Source organism: Sminthopsis crassicaudata, chromosome 1, assembly GCF_048593235.1.
Source record: "Sminthopsis crassicaudata isolate SCR6 chromosome 1, ASM4859323v1, whole genome shotgun sequence".
NCBI lineage: Eukaryota > Metazoa > Chordata > Mammalia > Dasyuromorphia > Dasyuridae > Sminthopsis > Sminthopsis crassicaudata.
Window position 1 is genome coordinate 228,146,362 of NC_133617.1, and position 19,610 is coordinate 228,165,971.

General features: G+C 34.2%; 1 protein-coding gene across 11 annotated transcripts in view; it reads left to right on the forward strand.

The window, feature by feature from the left end:
- Positions 1 to 19,610, forward strand: part of DLGAP1 (DLG associated protein 1) — a 1,106,389-nt gene that overhangs the window by 389,411 nt on the left and 697,368 nt on the right. The gene's annotated exons all lie outside the window — the stretch shown is intronic.

Genomic DNA, 19,610 nt, shown 5'->3' on the forward strand with positions numbered 1-19,610 from the left:
ATCATAGAAATTTCTTTTCCTAGTTCTTGTTATTCATGTAGACCTAAACTGAAAGTAGAGGACTTCAGAAGTCATCTGGCATAACTAGCTCATTTTAAAGATGAATAAGTTTGACAAAGCCTAGGGGAAGCTAGGTGGCTCAGTGGATAAAGCTCTGGGCCTGAAATCAGGAAGACCTGAATTCAAATCTGGTCCCAGATACTTAGTAGTTATGTGACTCTGTTTGCCTCAGTTTCCTCATCTGTAAAAGAGCTGAAAAGGGACATGACAAACCACTCTGCTATCTCTGCCAAGAAAACCCCAAATGGGGTCAGGAAGAGTCAGACATAAATGAAATGACTGAGTCACAAAAGTCCACAGGAAGCAAAGGAAGAGTAAAGATTTGAACTTCTGATTACAAAATTCTAAGTTCTTTCCACTATTTCATACAATATATTATTAGATTAAGCAACAAAACATGTTCATTAATCATTTAAGTAGGAGACAGACAGTGTGCGGTTGTGAATTAAACCTTCTTCAAATGTTTTTCACCTCTACTTGAGGATGAGTCATTTGCAAAATTATGATTTGTTCTTTGAAATATTAGGCTGTTTAATATGAGAGTACCAATATATCAGCAGTGTGGCATTTATTCTCATCCATCTATAGTCAAGAAATAATACTGCTTGTTTTTCCGTCTGGGATAGGTAAATGTGTTTAAACTTCATTCCATCAGTCACAGAGCCACTTTCACTAAGCTTGGGCAGATATGCAGAACAATAGAATATGAGCACCACTTCCTGAAGCAGTGAACCTTTGGACCTTTGGATGCAAATGTACTTTAGAGGTCATCTTATTCAACCCCTGTATTTGACATGGGAGGAACGTGAGGACAAGAGAGGGTAGACAATTTGCCAGAGTAGAAAAATTGTGATTTGAACACAGGGTCTGTAACTCCAAATAAGAGTCTGGCCTTTCTATTGTATCTCACTGCTTTCTGCATATATCGAGGAATGATTTAAAGAAATTATTTATATGGGCTCTTCTACCCCTCCCCAAGCCCTTACTGCATAATGCATTTTTGAATATAGGCTAAACTTTTCATCTTAGCTAGGAAATAATAACAAAGGAGACCTTTGAGGTCATAAAACTTTCCTAGCTTGCTCTATGTTGGTAAAGCAAACAGACATTTGAAAATTTATATGTCAGTGTAAATGTGGCTATACTTTGAAGCTTGTTTCATTGTGCATACAAGAGCTATGGGAAAATCAAAAGATGCACAGGCAATATGTAAATAGCAGAATTGAAAATACATGGCCTTTTGTTCTGTCAGAGAATGTTCTGTTTTGTAGGTTTCCCCCTAAAAAACCCTCTAAGATTATCTTTCCTTTTAAGAATTGTAAAGTATTTCAAATGATATGTTCTTCCCTTCAAGCCTCTGAGGTAAGGACAGGCCATAGTATCTTCATTTTAAGGAAGCAAAATGATACCTGAGATCACAGTTGCAGAATGACTCATTTTCAGGTTGAAAATGTGAAACAGCCACTTCCTATTCCACTGTGTGTGCATATACTCCAACACTGATTAATAGAAATTCCCTTACTGTATATTTCAGTTTGAGTTTATTGCATATTTAATATAAGTTTAACATCTTGCCCACAGTTCTATTAAAATCATAAGTGGAGGCCAAATAAAAACAATCAAGTTTATTCATTACTGCATCAACAAAGGAATAATAGTAATAATTCACAAATATATCCTGTCCCTTTCCTATCTTTTGGGTTTCTTGCAGATTATCTGCCCCCACAGCCTATGGTTTAACCGTACCGCCCTGCTTGTGTGAGGGATACGTCACACACAACAATCCACCTTCCATTTTCCTGCCTTCATGCTGGCCATCCCATGCCTTCAATGCTCTGTCCCTACCTCTCGCTTTCCTCAGTCTCAGCTCTAATGCCCTCTTCTGTGGAAGGCATTTTCTGATGCAGGGCCTTCCTTTTTGAAACTACCTTCTGCCTCTTCAGGATACATCATGGAATGTGTCTTACAAACATACTGACTTCCCTCTCATAATGCCGGACACCTGAGGGCTGGTACTGTTTTTGCTCTCTTTATTGTTAGCACTTAGCATAGTTTCTGACATATAAGTGTTTAATAAAAAGCTTAGTAATTGATTGATATAATATCTTAAGATTAATAGTATTTTCATCATAACAAGTCTATGAGATGGGTAAGGTATTATTAACCCCATTTTACAGATGAGAAAATTCAATCTTACTTGCTTTTATCCATATCATAGAGCTGAATCAGCAAAATAGTCTTCACCTGAATATTCTCTCCTGAGAGAAATCATTTTCTATTTTATTAATAAATTATTAAATTAGGGCTGAGATTTTTCCTTTCTATTTCCTCATTCAGAAACCCGCCCTTGCAGATCATCCACAGTCAGTTCCTGAAGGACATAGCTGAGATTTCCCAATGGTCCCAATTGCTCTGCAATTTTGGGTAGGACCCCATCCAACTAAAAGATCTTACAAACAGAAACTATTCTAGATGAATTCCTGCCTTTTAGAAATAAGTCCCTGTCCTTGGAATCTTCAATTAAAATTTATTATGACCCAACTTGTTAAGCAAAAAAACAGAGTGGTCTGGATGAATTCTGAATCCTTTGTCCAGATTGCTGGAGGCATCTGAGTTTCATAAATCATATTCCTAACAGAAGGAATTCAAGACTTTTAGCCCTGCTTATTAATTTGGCCACCCCCCTCCTGCCCATCTTTTCTGAAGGTATTCATTAAGAGATCTCCACGGTTTGTCTTGATCACTGAGAGAAACCACTGGCCATAAATTGATTATTTGCTATCCTAATTATTAAATTGTTAATTACCCATAAACTCTGATGCTCAGGTCTTTATTCATCACATTATTCTAGGTTTTTTTAATGACACTGATGTCACCTGGCTCTTTCCATATCTATCTAACCACTCCTCTTCAATACCTTCGCTGGACTTTCTAATAGGTCATACCTTGTTACTGTGGATATCAAAAAAGGGATCCTCGTAGACCCTCTTCTCCCTCTATACTACTTCAATGAATGAATTTATCAGCTCCCATGAACTCAATTATGATCTTTATCCATAGAATTCTCATGTGTCTCTGTCTAGCCAAGTTTCAATCCCATATCCCCAACTGCCTCTTAGGCTTCTCAAACTGGACATCCTATAGAAATCTCAAATGCAACATGACCAAAAGAACCCTCATGATTCTTCCCAAAACCCTCCTCTTCAGGAATTCTGTATTATTAAAGATAACCATCATTTTCCCAATTCTCAGGCTACTTCTATGTCATCTGTCTGAGGTAAATTTAAACACAGGTTTAACTCCCAACCATCTACTCAGCCACTTAATGTCTAATAAATGCATACTGAATAATGGAATAAATGACCATGACTTCAGCAGTGATAGATCTGAGAATAGGGAAAACTGTGTCATGATTTTCTGTCTTTACTCTTGCCACTGAACAGGACCTCTTCTCTAAATCTCATATTAGCTCATATTTTTTCCTTGATTTTAGCAGACATGTCACTTGTAACAGGGGAAAGGGGAGTTATATGGGTAAATGACTTGTACTGCTTCTGCTGTTGGTAGTGAATCCCAGAGGACTGCCTGTAAGAAAACTTAATCCATAGCTCAGAGCATTAATTTTCCCCAAGAGAACTTTTAATACACAGTAAAGGCAGCTAAGGGGAGTATTAATAAAGGACCTATTCACTTTTCCCTTAACTTTCAGGCATTAATTAGCTCATATAAAAATGGCATCTACTTGTGTCACAAAACTGGGTTTCAGGGAAAATGTGAAAGGATAAATTATGTCTTTGAGTAGAGAAAGTGTGTACATATATCAGGAGACTTTTTGTTATATGAAAGCAATAGATAAATTAGCCATGGAAGAAAAAGCAATCCTGTCAAATTTATGAAAGTTCATATAGTTATCTTTTTTTCCACTCCCTTTTTATAGTGGCTAGCACATATCTTAATATCATGCCTAAAGAACATTGCAGTAAGGTTACATATATTGTCATCCATAATCAACAGAGATACTTAAGAGTGAAACTATGCAGAATCCTATTACAGACAAGACCCAAGAAGTCATTCTTGGTTCCATGAATATAGCATCTATTTTTAATGTCTCACTTAAAACTCTGACAGGCCTAGATGGAAGGACTTTATTGTATATGGTTGAAAGAGGGTCACACTTTGTCTTCAGTAATTAAAAACACTAATTTCTACAGGATAATCTGCCAAATAAGTAACTATATTTAAATTTGAATCATCTAATTTACAGAATCTAGTTATTCTAAGCAATGGAAGATAGCATTTTTAAAAAGTAACATAAAGAATAAACTTTTAGGACTGAATAAAATGTATTGATTTCTATTCTTTATAACTTTACAATGACTTGACATTGGGAGCAAGTATAGTCAGCCTCTGAAATCACACCTTCATAGAGTTCCTCTTACATTAATGTATAAATATTGGAGAGAGGGAGGGGAATCAGTAGATAAATGAAAGATACTGAAACACAATGTGGCATATTAGATAGAGAACTGTTCTCAAAATCAAGAAGACTTGGATTCAAATTCCGCCTCTTATGATTCTGAAAAAGTGCCTGAATAACATGTTATAGAGTAGATACTAACCGGCAGTAGCATCATAAAAAGTCACTGCCATGAGCTCTCAACCAATGAAATCATGGGTCCAGTCAAATTCAAATTCAAAATTATTATTTGGACATACTGGACATATGAAACAATTTGTATCTAAGCTTTTGAAATATAGGATCTAAGGCATTAAATTTGAGAGAATGTAATTGGGTACTTCAAATTTCAAATTACTTTCTTAATTATACCTGTATTTTGCATAAGGTGCACTTTGTTCTAATAATCATGGTAAGAAATATTTTAAATGACATTTTATGAAAAATTATGATAAATCATATATCATATTTAGATTGTAAAGTTCCTGAATAGCAGAATATGTTCTCCATGTTTTTCTAAATATTATAGAGTACCTTGTTTGGATTTTTTAAAATGAGGGTGGGGCTTGGCTTTGTTTCAGACTTGATTTTTTTCTATACAAAATTTCCAGTGTGAAAACATCATTCACCCTTGCTGATTACTAATAAGCCTGCATCTTATAGTCTGAAGCCTGAAAATTGCCTGAAGCCACTCAGATCTTAAATTACTTACTTAGGATAATATGTCTAGTTAAATATCAAAAGTATTATTAAAACATTTCCAAATTCAAGGATAGCTTTTATTCACAGTGCCTTTCATACTTTGCATACAGCAGGCAGCTAATATTTGATGAAAATTTTCATAGCAAAGGGAAATGGTGGCAAAAAAAAATAGCACTGGGCAGAACAGTGATTCATTTTAATCCCCTTTTCTTAAGCATACATTGTATATTTACTGGAAAGATATATAAACTTTCTACTAACTCACTATACAATCTTTTTTTTTTTTTGCAAAGTAATTGGGATTAAGTGTCTTGTCCAAGGTCACACAGCTAGTAAGTGTTAAATATCAGATGAATTTAAAGTTGGGTTCTCCTGACTTTAGGGAGAGTACTCTATCTACTACTTCATCAAGCTGCCCCTCACTCTAAAATCTTGATCTTAGTCTCCTTATTTTTAATATAAAGGGGTTAGACCAGATGCCAGCTAACATTGCTTTGAACTCACTTTTTCTAGGATTTTGATAAATATCCTCTGTTAATCACTCTAGTGCCCCTCACATATACTAGGAATTTAATCAATTCTTGCTGACTAATCAGGACTTGAAGGACAATAGGATCAAGGCACCAGCAGGATCTTATTTAATCATTTTTCAGTCATGTCCTACTCTTTGAGACCTTACTTAGGGTTTTCTTGGCAAAGAAACTGGAATGGTTTGCCACATTCTTCTCCAACTCATTTTTTTTTGAGATTTTTATTTACAAGATACATATATATATGCATGCATGGGTAATTTTTCAGTATTGACAATTGCAAAGCCTTTTGTTTCAACTTTTCCTCTCCTTCCCCCCACCCCCTCCCCCAGATGGCAGATTGACCAATACATACATGTTAAATATGTAAAAGTATAAGTTAAAAACAATATATGTATACCTGTCCATAAGTTGTTTTGCTGTACAAAAAGAATCAGACTTTGAAATAATGTACAATTAACCTGTGAAGAAAATCAAAAATGCAGGCGGACAAAAATTAGAAGGATTGGGAATTCTATGTAGTGGTTCATAGTCATCTCCCAGAGTTCTTTTGCTGGGTGTAGCTGGTTCAGTTCATTACTGCTCTATTGGAACTGATTTGGTTCATCTCATTGTTGAAGATGGCCACCTCCATCAGAATTGATCATCATATAGTGTTGTTGTTGAAGTGTATAATGATCTCCTGGTCCTGCTCATTTCACTCAGCATCAGTTCATGTAAGTCTCTCCAGGCCTTTCTGAAATCATCCTGTTGGTCATTTCTTACAGAACAATAATATTCCATAACATTCATACCACAATTTATTCAGCCAATCTCCAATTGATGGGCATCCACTCAGTTTCCAGTTTCTGGCCACTACCAAGAGGGCTGCCACAAACATTCTCCAACTCATTTTACAGAAATTGAGACAAACAGGGTAGAGTGATTAGCCCAGAGTAAAACACATCTACTAAGTGTCTAAAACTATATTTGAACTCAGGAAAATGAGTCTTCCTGATTCCGGACTTGGTACTCTATCCACGTTACCACTTAGCTGCACTACTAGCAGGTTCTATCAAGCTCAAAAGACTTCAAATGACTGAGTTGCAATCTACATATCTGTTCTCCAAGGACCAGTCTAGTAGCTCAGTTAAGAGATTGCACTTCCCAAAAGGCCAGACACCATGGGATTCATGTTTTCAATCAAACAAATTCAAGAAGATCATATATCAAGGCATAGAGGGATTTCAATCCTCATCAGTGAAGGAACTAGTCACACTGATAATCTTAGTTCCTTGAAGAATCAAAGTGTAATTAATATAATATATTGACCACATAATCTTAATTCAGTTTGTCAGGTATTTGTAATTGAGAAACAGTATGATATAGTACAAGAATAATATTATTATTATTAGCAATAATGATGATGATAATTATATTTGCATAGCATTTTGAGTGTTGCAAAAAACATTTCAAATCTTATCTTAATCCTTCGAACAATTCTGGGCAGTAGGTGTGTTATCATCCCCATTTTATAAATAAGGAAACTCAGGAAGATAATTTAAGTGACTTGTCCAGAAGGATCATATAGCTGATAAATATTTTGAAGATGGAAAGAAAAAGGGTAATAGAAAGAAAGGGAGACAACCTTGACTTAGAAAACAGAACAAAGTTATAGAGCAAGAAAGCATATTTGAAGAACAAAGAGGGGAAAAATAATGGCATTCTTCTGGAGACTTTAGATGATATATTATCAAGATCCTTTAAAATTGAGCAAAGGAATTAGGACTTTTCTCTGTAGGTAATTCAATAAATAGTACAATTGACTAAATATTTATTAAACACTTACTGTGTGACAGGCACTATGCTAAGCCCTGGAGAAGCAATAATAAGAGAACCAAAAAGATTTTTTAACTGTGGAGAGATCTATAAGACAAATAAGTCTGGCAGGGGCATAGCAAATAAATTGGAAAAGGAAGAGTAGAGAGGCAGGAAGATCTCTTCAAAGCTAATTTAATCACCTAGACAAATGGTAATTGGGCCTATATTAGCGTGGCAGCAGTAGGAACAGAGAAGAGCAAGTGGAAAGAGAGATCATGTAGAGGCAGAACTACCCAGCTGAATTAATTAATTTGCATAAGAGTGTCCTTGTTTATCTCCTCTAAAGCTTTTTGGTTCCAATTATGCTTTGTTTGCTAGTCCTCCCACTTTTTGTTATCATAAGCAAGGAAAATTGTACCTTTTAAAAGGTAAATTTTAAATCAATAGAGTTTGCAGTTGAGAGAATAACTAAAAAATTAAAAATAGTAATCATATATTACTATTATTTAGCACATATTATATTCATAGTATAATTAATATGTTGGTAATCAACATATTAGTAGTCATTATTTACTACATCAATCGTATAATTATTACATCAATTTATTTTAATTTATATTAATATAGCTAATAGTTTTAATGTATTAGTGATAGTTATTACTAAGAGTATAATTACAGTATTAATGGTACTATTATGTATCAATTAGAATAACATAATTATGTGTTATTATTCTAATAAAATAAGGAAGACATTACAGAATAGAATAGATACTAAGTAAAATTTAAGCTATTTAGCCTGAACTCAATGGGAAAGTCAAAAACTACACACTTTTAGAATACCTTGAAATTTACAAATCAAAATCCCCTATTGTATCACAGAAGAAGAAAAAAGATGTAAATATAATTAGAAATGTTATTTGTTCTTTGGATTGCAAAATCAATTTAACAAACAATTATTAAGAACTTGGTACCAGTGGATGACAATAGAAAGAATATTGAAACTAGTCAGAGAACCTGGGTTCTGTTTCTAGCTGTGTCTCTTACAACTATGAGATTTTGGGAAAGTCATCTAATTTCGGTGATTCCATTTTGTCATTTGAACCTTTAAGGTAATAAACTTTGTACAGGTTGAATCTGATGATCCAAGTAGAAATGTTCTGTGACAGTAATAATGTGGGACTAAAATTCAGAAGAGAAATTAGGACCAGATTTTTATATTTTAGAGTTCTATGACATAACAATGACTACTTCTACTTTTCTTATTTAAAATGTTACAAGATTTGGATTTCTATTCACTCTTAGGAGATGAGATACTATTTTATCTGTATATTAATCACCATCCAGAAATAAGGGGTTCTGTGAATATCAACCAGTCTTCCTATTTCTCTCTATCAGAATTTCAGGACATCTGGTTGACCAATATCTGTTAATACTTACACTTGGATGGCTAGTTCTCAGGATATTTAAATTATAGAGAAGTAGTGTTTGTTTCTTTACCAGCTTAATCATACAGCTCATTTGCCCTACCTTATAGCCACTCCCAATTCTTTTTTATCCCCAGCATGTTCTTCATTGAGCCATCTCTCTACCAATGCCATTCCATTAAGAAAACTTTTTAAGTGAATATGATATATTATGAAAGTAATAGCCAGATATATCACAACTTAATACTTTTCAGTTTTTAGATTTATCTTCTCCCAATGTGAACCAGCACCTGTTTCCTCATCACTAAAGGATAAGGATAAGGATAAAAGGATAAGATTCTATGTCTACTCACACCCATCCTAGCTACTAATAATACTGAAATTGGATATGTTTAGTTATTGTAGCAGCTACTGTAGAACACTGGGTAAATTTAGGGCACTTCTCTTGGTTGCACCCACATGAACAAATAAGTCAGTGAGATGATGCAAACCTCCTCAACAGCTATGATAAGTCCTTGTCTTCTCCATCACTGAACATCAAAGACATATCAACCTCTACTTTTTCTTCTTGAGTAATATTAACAATAAAGTCTTTTGAGATTTTTCCTCAGAAAGAAATCTTTCCTGCTATCATATTATCTTTAAAGACAAAAGGCATTAGGGAATGAAGAATTGATCCCTCCCCAAAAACATATTCTCTCTCTCTCTCTCTCTCTCTCTCTCTCTCTCTCTCTCTCTCTCTCTCTCTCTCTCTGTGTGTGTGTGTGTGTGTGTGTGTGTGTGTGTGTGTCTCTCTCTCTCTCTCTGTGTGTGTGTGTGTGTGTGTGTGTGTGTGAAATACAATGTCCTTGAAAAGTCAGCATGCTGTAACTGTGCATCCTCATGTTACCAGACTCCATATGTCCATGTTCCACAAGAGTAGTCATGTCCCCTACCACATCTAGTTCCTAAAAATTCAGTGATCCAAAATTCCTTATTCATTTTCCAATGATAAAAAGATATTCAAGAAATTTTGCACCATGGATTATAATAGATTGTTATAAAGGTATTGTAAAGTTGTCTGTTTGGGGAACATTTGTGATTTCACCATGAATCATTACTTACCTTCTGTTCAATCAGAATGCTAAGTCATCTTGCTCACAGAGTGCATAGCGGGTATGGCAGCAGTACATTAAGCTTCAGTATGGAGAGTCCTTCTGGTTATACTTATACTTCTGAGAACCTGCCAAAGACTGATGGAGGAAGGAGAGAAAGCAAAGACAGTGCAGCATACAACAAAAACAAAGCAATCAAAGTTTAGTTGCCAACTTTTCTTCAGTATAGAATTACATTTATGTATTATCAATTCTCAATAAATACATTAAGATTTGACAAATGTATAGAAAAATCACTTTAACACTTCTAAATTAGAGATTCATAGTCCTTGAATAGATTTCAGGAGGAGGGGGGACAATGAAATACATATTTATTTTCACTAACCTACAACTGAAATTTAGCAATTCTTTCCCTTAAAAAAAAAATTACTCTAAGAAGGAGTTCATAGATGTCACCAGATTATCAGGGGACTAGCACTCAAAGGTTTGTTTCTTTGATATGGATTGTCAATTTTTTTTTTCTTTTACTACCATACCAGCTCATTATTTTCTGGTCTTTTTCACAATACCTAATTTAGGTATGTGGGAATTTGAATTAGAGTGAATAATTTGGGAGTCTCTAAAACATCTGAGTAAATATCAAAGATGAATTTGCCTGCTTTGCCCAGGAAATGGGTGGAAACATACCCACCATTCACACTCACTTATGGTACATATGGCAAAAATGCAATGTGTAGAATGCAAATTTTTATATTGATTAGTGAATGAAAAATGCACACACAACCAATGGCTAAATATACCAACGAATTCTATAAGGAAGTTACATTTTGGGGAAAAAATGGCCCTCTTATGTTGAGACAATTTGCTGTACCCTGTTTTTTGTATAAACCATAGATTATAGATAGCAAAGAAGTCAGAATTAAATGACAAACTATTTGCCTCAGTTCCTCATCTATAAAATGAGCTGGAAAAGAAGATAGCAAATTACCTATTATCGTTGCCAAAAAAAAAAAAAATAAAAATAAAAAAATTGAGTCAGAGAGAATTGGATGTGACTGAATAACAATGATAAAGGCAACTTTTAATTGTGATAATTTTGCAAAAAAAAAATAGTTCATGTAGTCAAGACTTTGAATCAATGGAGCTTCTGGCTTTGGAGAGCCCAGAGCACAATTTAGAACCTTGGCTAGAAACCTTAAAATCTGGACAGCCCAGAAAACAGGCACAAATTCTCCATTTGAAAATATATATAAGATATCAGAGAAAACTCTTTAAAAAAAAAAAGGAAATTACTTACAATGAAATTGGCATTAAAGTACTTATGTTTTCCATTGATTGGTATTCACAGTTCTGGCTGTCACAGGCACGCGTATTCAACTTGCTAATAAAGTCCCTAGTGCAGGGAGAGAAGGGTTTTACTTCCCAGGACTTAAAATGAGTTTAACAGAAGAGGAGGATGAGCTAGATTTACCTGTATATTCACATATCCTCCTGTAAGGCAAATCCTGCCCCTTGAAGATGGACCATTCCCAGGCAGTAAGCAACACATGGGCCCTGGTGAAAAGTCATACCTTTAACCTGCTCCCTTAGAGTGCTGATCTTTTGATGCTTCTTAAGAAAGAGACCATATCTGATCAGTGGCTGACTGAGGGCTTTGAAGGGATGGATGTCTCAAAGCATATATCTATTCCCAGTAGACTAGAAACCAGACTGGCCTGGTGACTTGGAGAAAAGTCTACCTTTGCCATTGAATTTCTATGTGACTTTAGGCAAGCCAGTTCTCCATCTGGGCCTTAATTTTCTCCTTTGTAAAATGAAAGAGTTGGAATAAAGAGATCATCAAATTCCTATCAATTCGAATTTAACAGCTACTCTAGGAAGTAGAATCCAGTCCTAAGATTTATGGCATCTGTGTCTTTGTTTGTGGATTTTCCTGGAACTGTATCCCCCAAACTATGGCAGGGATCAGTTTTCTGAGAAGACCCTACATCCTCTCCATCCCACTTAATCCTCTCCTTTTTGTGTCTATTTAGGGAGTGCTCATACCAATGCCAATACAATTTTTCAACTTCTATATCTCACCTCTGGGACTTCCCCTATCTTCTTGACTTATGGATTCCCATCCCTGATTCCCCATTAATTGGATGTTACAGAAATTATAGAACATGATTCTCTACCTTTCATTACATAGCTAGCCCTTGCTCCCAAAGAGTTTACATTCTTTTGTGGAAAAAATAAAATCCACCCTTGATTATTCCTTGATGTCCTTGTGAATTTTAGTTTTCTAAAGTTTCATTTCTTCGATTTAATCTTCAAAATTGTGGGAAACAAATGCATATCCATTTTTTAATAATTTGGTTTCCATATCCTTTTCTAACCCCTGACATTTGGCTATTATTTTTTTACTTCCCACTTCATAAATGTCTATTAACCCCTGCACAGATTTCCTTACATAAGATGGATAATTAATCCCTGAATTCTCTGCTAATTGTTCTGATAGGGCTGTGCTAGTAGTGAAACTATTTTCAAGTGTAACACATGTTCCTTCTCGTCTTGCCATTAACCTTTCTATAGTCATTTTATTTTCCCATGCCATTCTGCTAGTGGCATCTAACTATTCTATTATTCCCTTCACTGCTTCTCTGGTGTAACTTGTCCCAAATCCAGAACTTGATTTTTAACCTTTAATTCATCAGTTACTTATCCTTGACTTAATTCTTCCTGATTTAATCTTTCTTACTTCATCGAATGTCAAGATAAAAAAGAATGACCAATTCGATCAGTGCACAAGTACGCAATTGCCAGGCAAAGCAAGTTTGAGACTGATGCCTCCATAATACCACCCAAGATTCACTTGGGGTATGCTCATCCAAGAAATTGCCAGAGCCTACCTTCAGTTATATTGCAGACTCGGGTATATGCTATTATAGTCCTTATATTTTGTAATCTTTCACCTGCCATGAGGGGCAAAGGAAGTGATCTCCAGAGATAAGGGACAGTATAAAGCACTGCAATTATCCCCAGGAATGTTATTTTGGGAACAGAAGGAATCGACTCTCATGTTCTTCTATACCCAAAGGGAATGGCACCATCTGGACATGGGGCAACCTATAGCACAGACATAGAAATTGGGTTTTTTTCAGATTTTTTAATAGAATAATTTACCAATTCTGCCCAAGCATTGGTTTCTTATCACTTGCACTTGATTCCAAATCTTCCTAAAAGGTCTATTATATATTACATGTATAACCAACTTAGTCTTTAATCTGCATTTTACCTAGCCCTTGTAGCAAACCAAACATTATTCCAAATTGGACAGATAATGCTGTAAAAACCTCTTTCTCTATTAGTACTCAGTCGAACCTACCTGACAAGGCTAGTCAAGCCTCTACAATTCTATAATTTGATAAGCATCAAACTGAATTGTTTATGCAATATTCTTTCTCAGTAATATTAACCCCAATGTCCCTAACCTAAGCAACAAATACTACTGTAGCAGGGGATTAGCATTAATTATATATAGTCTCCCCCTTTCACAAAGCTGATGGACTACTTACTCACTCAGATACTGGGTAGCTTGGGGTTCATGCACCACCCTGGTCCAGTTCCTTCTCAAACAAAGGGGGCCCAAAGTCTTAGGGGACAATGATCTCATCTTCTGAAGCTACTTCCTACTGAGAATGAATGTTGAGTCATCCTACAGAGTCTCATTTGAAGGGCTTGAGCTGATTGAAGATCCAGTGGGTTGAGTCAGACCCCTGAAGTTGGTCAATACAGCTCTCTAGTGCTGGTCATTTGAAGGTGAATTGTCGTTCTGCCAATATATATATATATATATATGCTGTATATATACTGTATACATATATGTATATATATAATATGTATATATACTGTATACATATATGTATATATATACTGTGTATATATATATGTATATGTATATATATACAGTATATATATGGGACAAAGGTAAAATATTATTGAATAATACATCTGAATAAAGGCATCAGGAAGATGCACACATCCTGCAAAAAGCGCACATTGACTTACAGATGAGTAAATTTCTTCATCATACATATGAAAACTTTTTCAAGGTCAACAGAGTCTCTGGAGACTGCTTCTTAAGAAAAAATAGCATTCTGAGAATGAGGGCTGATTTTTAGCTGTCCCATCCACTTGGCTCCGTATTTTATACAATTGCTAAAGAATTTATATTTTCCACATCTACTTGGTAAAATTAGTTTTCTATCAATTGTTTAAAAGTGTTTTATCTCCTAGCATCATAGCTCTTTAAATATTGCAGGTCTTAATCTTATCATAATCATCATCACCAACACAGCTGTAATTTATAGCATAAGATATTAAGAACTTCTCCTACCAAAGTTTCTAGGTGTCAATAGTACTTTGATAGCATGATGGACATATAGTACTGAGCCTGTAGTCAGGAAGACTATGTATAACTATATCTGCATTATAATCTGGCCTTAAGCACTACTAGCTATGTGACCCTGAGCAAATCAGCTAATGTAAGCTTGCCTCAGTTTCTTTAAACATAAAGTGGGCATAACAGCATCTACCTCTCTCAAATGAATCAAATAAGAAAATGTATGTAAAAGCTCTTAGCGCAGTGACCCGTGTATAGTAGGTGCTATGTAAACACTTAACGCCCTTCCCTTCCCCATTATTAATATACCTAACATCTGACTAGTATTTGACATTTACAAAGAACTTTCATGTAGATTATTCTTTATGATTATCAATACAACTTTCAAAGTACATAATTCAACTATCATCCCCATTTTACAGAGCTATACTTTAAATGCAAGTCTACTCAATCCTACTAATTTCTATTTTTTCAGTATCACTGCTAATCTTTTCTGTCCACTTTTTAAAAATTAATATACTTCTTATCTCCTGACTTTTCAAATCTATCTCTCCCTTTTCATTATCCGGGGAGTTTTCCTTTATCACAAAGATGTTAAAAGAGAAAAAGAGTAGTGCAGCAAAACCAATCAACAAATCAACTGTGTCTGACAGAAGATCCCATGTCAATAGGCACATATAGGAAAAGTCTAGAGAAAGGAGCATTTTTTTTCAGTTCCCTGGGGCCATATGTAGGCATAATTGCTTTTTTTTTCTTATTTTTATTTACATTGTTGTTGTGCATATTGTTTCCTGGTACTGCTCACTTCTTTCTGCATCAGTTCATGCAAGTATTCCCGTGTATCTCAGGAATCTTATTCATAATTGTGTATAATGAAACATAATTACATTACATTCATGTTCCATAGTTTGCTTAGCAAAAACTGAATTGATGGAAAATTAATTTCCCCCAGTTCTTTGCTATAACAAAAAGTGTTGCTACAAATACTCTTCATGTGCATGGGATTTTTTCTTTAACATTTTGAGATGTCTACCTAGCAGTGTGACTTAGTAAATTGACTCCTGAATAGTTTATGCATTTTCCACTTATTTTGAGTGGAATCTTCCTTTTTATTATTTCCTCCTGAATTTTGTTACTGCTATCTATAAATATAAAACATTCCCATGAATTCATTTTGTAGCTTATGACTTTACTAAAGCTTTTAATTGTCTCTTCTTTGCTACTTGTCTGGGGTTAAGCAAAACATCATGTCAACAGCTAACAAAAATGATGTCTCCTCCTATCCAATATTTACATCTTTCATTTCTTTATCTTGTTGTATTGTTGTTGCTAATATTTATAGATCTATGTTAAATATAACAAGAAGAGAAGAAATTTTGCTTTACTTCTCTGTTTATTGGGACACCCTTTTGAATGTTTCCAGTTATAAATTAGCCTAGCTTTTGTTTTTATATGTGTACTTTTTAATCATGACAAATTTCCTTCTCTACATAAATTTTGGGGTTTTTAGTATAAATTAATGAAACTTTTTTATATAACTGTATAGTTTATCATACTTCTATTTTTAATGATATGTATTAATTCTTTCCTAAGAAACATCTTTACTGATAGAAATCTATTAACTTGCTATTAGATTTCTATTAGTATATAAACATGCATATATAGATATAATGTAAATATATATATACATGTGTGTGGCATATATGCATATATATAAATATACACATATAACTATAGGAATTTCAAGTAGGATTTCATTTAAAACATCAATAATCACTTTATTATATTGTAGATGACTTTCTTTGCTTTGTTCTTCACTATATTACATAATTAGAATTATCTCACAAAGGCAGTTTGGTGAGTTATTTTATAATTTTTGAAAATATTTTATACATCATAAATATTCTTTAAATAGTTGATAGAATTCACCTTTAAAACTAATCTATACTAGTGTCTTTCTTTCTATTTTGTTAATTCCTTATTATCTATGTCTTTTTACAATCCCTTCTACTTTATAAATGTACATGCTATATGTCATTTGGTGACCATTTGTTTAATATTGAACTCTTTACTTGTCTATAGTTCCTTTAAGTATAATGTAATTTTTCTCAACAGTTTTATATTATAGATTTTTATTGTGACATTGTATGAGAGTAACCAGGTCCCAGTTAGTTCAAATAATGGATCCCATGATTGTTATTTAAATTCATGAAGTTATAATTATATATAAAATATAGCATTGTAGATATTTGTAGTGTTTTGAATTATCTTTTAGGTTTTACTCACTTTACCTAGTTTTCGTGATCCTTTGCATGAGTAAAGTGTTTAATCCAAATGTTCTTATCTTGAATTTTGGACTTTAAGCCTTTTCTTTTGTATCTAAATTTACTCACATCTAGTTTCCCTCCTCAAAATGTTACTCCTACAACTTCCCTAATACACAGATGCCCAGATTTGGACAGACTGGATCGTTCTCAGCTTCTTTGTTTTATGAATTAAAGAGATTCAACTGATCCTGGATCTCAGATCTGAGGAAAATATCTCTGTGTTTTTTAGCTCCCTTCTCTCAGGTGTCTCCACTCTTGTCTCCTAGCAGATTCTACTTTCTATAATGATTCTATAATGTATTGCAGTTTTCAGTACATTTTCCTTTTACTCATTTGTCTTCCCATTTATGTGGCTGGTAAGGATCCATGTCTGCCACCTCTTATTGTTTCAGCAATGGTTCAAATCAGATCACTGAGATGAGAAAAATTAGTCAAAGTCCCCAGAGCCAGACTGAACTATAAACCTGTACATTCACTTATGCTCCTAGTACTTGAAATGTGACACAAATTGGGAAGTGAGAGTAATGAGTGCTGCTATAAATCATGAAGCTCCTTGATGTTCCAAAAAATTATTACCCTGCATGGTCAATCTTCTTACCTTGGAAGTTCAGATTCATTTACTCTATATTTGTCATTAATTTTCAGAGTTTGGGGGGTTACAGAGAATCATTAAAAGCAACTAATCTACCATCTTGCAAATTATATTACTTGGCTATTAAAATATTTAGTCATAACTTTTTAAAAATTAAATACTCCTCAAATCCCAAAAGTAAACTCTTCCTTATGACAAAGTAAGAGTCAATGAAAAATACCCAATACTGTGACAATATCTGATGATATTCACATATCTGCCCTAGTATTTTCTCTTCTGCTGAGAAGATATGATTCATGATGTTTTCCAGGATGATTACTAGTTTTTCAGTTACTGAGTTCTCTTTCATTTTAGCAATACAATCGTATTTTCACTGTTTTAGTCATATTGTATAATATTCTTTAGATTCTGCTTTTTTCCTTTTATATCAGCAAACATATACCTTATCATTTCTTTTTAATTTTTCACATTCACTATTTCTTCTCTATAATAATATTCAATTAGATGGATTTATCACAATTTGTTCATTTGCTAACTGATAGGTTACCTACTTGGTTTTTAGTTCTTTGTTTCCACAAAAAAAAGTCATTTTGAATATTCTGACATATGTTGGACCTTTGTTTCTGACTTGGACTTCTTTCTTAAGGGATATACACAGGTGCAAAACTAATTTTGGCTGTTAGGCTATATCCCACTCCTTTCCATGTTGGGCCCTGGATAGCCGGCCATACTCACCCCTCCCCTTTTTCATTTGTGCAATTAGACTTGGAAAAATTGAGTTTAAAAAGAAAACTTTAAACTTGAGGCTCCAAATCCCCTTCACATACCAGTGCAACACATCGAAAGATAGAAAAGAAAAACGGTCTTTAGGGGCTTGACTCTCTGACTTCAACCCTGTCCAAAAACTACCCTGGGAATAGAATTATTCTCAAGAACAAAGACACCAAGTTATATTATTTAGCCTTCCTCCCCTGACAGGGCCTAAGTCACAAGCCCCATATCAATAATATCAAGTTAGCTCCTCTCTCTTTGCTTTTCTCTTTGAAGTAAAGATAACAACAGATGTAAAAGCTAATTGCATTAGCTTTGCATTCTCTGCTTCTGTATTCTGCTTGCAAACTCTACATAAACTCTGTGCCTCAATTTCTCTGTACCAAATGCTATGGAAGCATATTCCCATTTCTGTCAGTTGGTTTAAACTCCACGTTAAAAATTAAAATCTCTACTCATGGCAGTTTCTCTAATATTACATGGCCGCTTCTTAATGGAAGATGTGGACTAGAAGGTAGAACACAAAAATCTAATCTAAATCATTGGACTTTTGGGTCTCAGTTACTTCATCTATAAAGGAAGTAGAAGAAAATATCTTTGTCTTCTATAAAAATTCACCAGAATTAAATAACAGGTTAAAACCTTGGGAATTGCTTAGAAGTAGTTTATCAGTTTAGGAACCATATCTACAAAAATTCACCAGAATTAAATAACAGGTTAAAACCTTGGGAATTGCTTAGAAGTAGTTTATCAGTTTAGGAACCATATGCCTGGGGTACAGCTGGAGTTGGGGTTTGTGACAGTAGACTGAAATTTGGACCTAATAGTGTATTTTGAAGTTTTCAAGCACAACATTCTATATCCAACACTGACAATGCCTCCCTGTCAAACAAAAATGAGGTCCCTTTGCTACTTTTCCATCTTTGATTTTATATTCCTGCACCTCATTTGAACATCTGTCACCAGTCTCCAGCTTAATATGTAGCTTAGACAAATTCTGCAAAATAATTTATTAGGAGACAGGTGTTCTTTAAAAAAAAAAAAAAAGAAAGAAAGAAAGAAAAGGAGGAGGAAGTGAGATAATTTCTGGTTATATGATAGGAAAATTTTCATTCCTAAATACCATTTTATTTCTATTCAGTGGATTGTTGTTTTTTATTTAATCTTCATCAATTACTTAATCTATTTTCATATTCTTTCAAAGTGCATGACATATCATTTCCTCATAAGAAATACACATGAGTTATCTGACAATACATAGTTGTCATGTGTTTTTTTAATTATTGAAGGATACCAAGTGCTGGTATCATGGCAAGAGTAAAACGCATGCTAATTCCGCCATTTACTCTCATAGACAAGCCGTTTTTGCTTGTTATTCTTCATTTCTTTGTGTATTAAATGGACTTGAATTCTGTTATCACTATTTGAGTTCTGAAATTGACAAATCTGCAGAAAGCAACTATTTTGAGT